This window comes from Macrobrachium nipponense, chromosome 11 (assembly GCF_015104395.2).
Source record: "Macrobrachium nipponense isolate FS-2020 chromosome 11, ASM1510439v2, whole genome shotgun sequence".
NCBI lineage: Eukaryota > Metazoa > Arthropoda > Malacostraca > Decapoda > Palaemonidae > Macrobrachium > Macrobrachium nipponense.
This window is the reverse complement of record NC_061087.1, coordinates 29,035,143-29,037,069: the sequence shown is the minus strand read 5'-3', so window position 1 is coordinate 29,037,069 and position 1,927 is coordinate 29,035,143. Positions and strand designations below refer to the sequence as shown.

The window sequence follows — 1,927 nt, the reverse complement described above, 5'->3', positions numbered from 1 at the left end:
TAAGGGTTTTAGTAGAAGCAAAATAATGTGGTCATTTGAACACTAACTTGCGTCTGCTTGATTTTTATTACCTTTTTATGCATTCATCTACTTGTATATTACTTATCTTTGCATTTCAGTCTTCAATATATTCATGGCTCTCTTTTACTATTTTTTTCATTCGTTTATTATACTTTACGATGCTTGCTTGCAAGTAGATGTCATATCTGTTCAATGAGTCTGATAATAAACTCTGTTAAATAGCTGTAATAATGTGTAAATAAAAGTAAACCCAGTATACTAAGATTTATTTCATGATGACAACGTCAATAATCAACTTTCAGCCGTCTACAAGGAACCCTTCAGTAACACGTAAGTAACATTTCCCAGCATTAGCGCAGCCGAAGTGCACCACCTCAATCACCTGCCATGCTGGACGCAATCAATTCAAATCGGACCCGTCAGGGTCAGCAAGAAACGTCAGCATTTCGACGCTTATATTTCACACGGCGTCACTTTCCAAAGTCCTCCTCTCCCGCTCCAGCTGCTCGTTGCGAGCGTTCTGGTAGATCTCGTAGTTCCATTCGACGAGCTCCATGGCGTCAACGTTGCAGGCCTGGTTGACGTACGATGATGAAGATGCGTTGTTGTCGAAGAGGTAGGCTAAGGGCTTTGTTGGTGGTGCTCTCAGGTCATCTTTGCTTCTTCTGTTGTGGCCAGCGTCAAAGTGGGCGTGGCCACAGGTCTTCGTCCATGTGCTGCCGCAGCCGAGGACAGGGAAGACTTGACGCATGCGCCTGAACGTCTGGAGAATCTGTTGGGAGAAAAGTAAACATGTTAATGAGAATGGTTATGTGTTAACGTAAGTACTAACCGTACATTTCATTTAGATTTATTAATGTGATAAACTCTGGAAAAGATTTACAGAAAGATGCCAATGAATGCATGTAAAGAGCTTAGTTTTAGAAGGTACTTTTGAAATTGACCATTCGAATCTTGACGAAGTGTAAATACACATAAGTGTATTTACAAACATACATTGAAACATACCTTATGCATGTAAACAACAGCATGTTTATGTACACAAATTAGTGTCAAACAATTATGATGCAAGACTTTTTTAGGCAAAGTATTATGGTAGTAGTTTAAGTGAAGAAGCACTTACTTTGTGTAACTTGACTTTCAACGAAGTGGCTGGAAAGCCTTGAAGCAGACATGCTGGTGGAGCTGTAAATGTTACAAACGTTCCAGGAACACTGCTAACCTCGTGCTCGGACCTGCTGGTTTTATGCAGACCATGACGTCAACCGCGTCCGATTCCGTGGACGATGACGCTCATCGATTTAAATGTTGCGCATCGTTATCTATCACCAAGCATGGTAGCCGGTGTATTAAATTACGATTAAGCGATCGACTATAGTATCGACTGCTTGCGGAGTTTGCGTTGCATAAGTCAAACTGTATCATAAACTCGCCTTGCAAATGCACAAACAAAAGCGCGTGTCAGGACGCGAGCACGTGCAAGTGGCGCGTGTGGGAACGTGGGTTTAACCGCCGTCTCACGCGTGTTGTATTTTACTATGCGTTGGTCGTACGTCCGCCAGCGCCGCCGGAGCCGCCGAAGTCGGACCTGTCAATAATAAGCCTCGCGTCGGCAGCGGAAATTAAATTATGTACTTGATTCGTCGTCTGTCTCACTCTCAGAAGTGGGTGATTATTATTGTTATATTATTCTTATTTATTATTATTATTCTTATTTATTGTTACGGAGCGTTCAATACACAATATTTTACCTTGTTTCACAAGCGATTTCGACAATGTAATTCAATGCAGTCAATAGTCTGAATAGATTTCACATATTTTGATAGAACAAATATAATTGTATGCAGTGAATTTCACGCGTTATTATTATTAATATTATTATAACACAACCCTGTGAGGAAATGAT

At 40.9% G+C, this 1,927-nt stretch overlaps 1 long non-coding RNA gene across 1 annotated transcript; it reads right to left on the bottom strand.

The window, feature by feature from the left end:
- Window positions 1–272: 272 nt before the first annotated feature.
- LOC135222768 (uncharacterized) lies at window positions 273–1,504 on the bottom strand. The gene is made up of 2 exons (XR_010316408.1): window positions 1,145–1,504; window positions 273–793 (listed from the first exon to the last, which is right to left on the bottom strand). It is a non-coding gene; the product is annotated as an uncharacterized LOC135222768 (long non-coding RNA).
- Window positions 1,505–1,927: the final 423 nt, after the last annotated feature.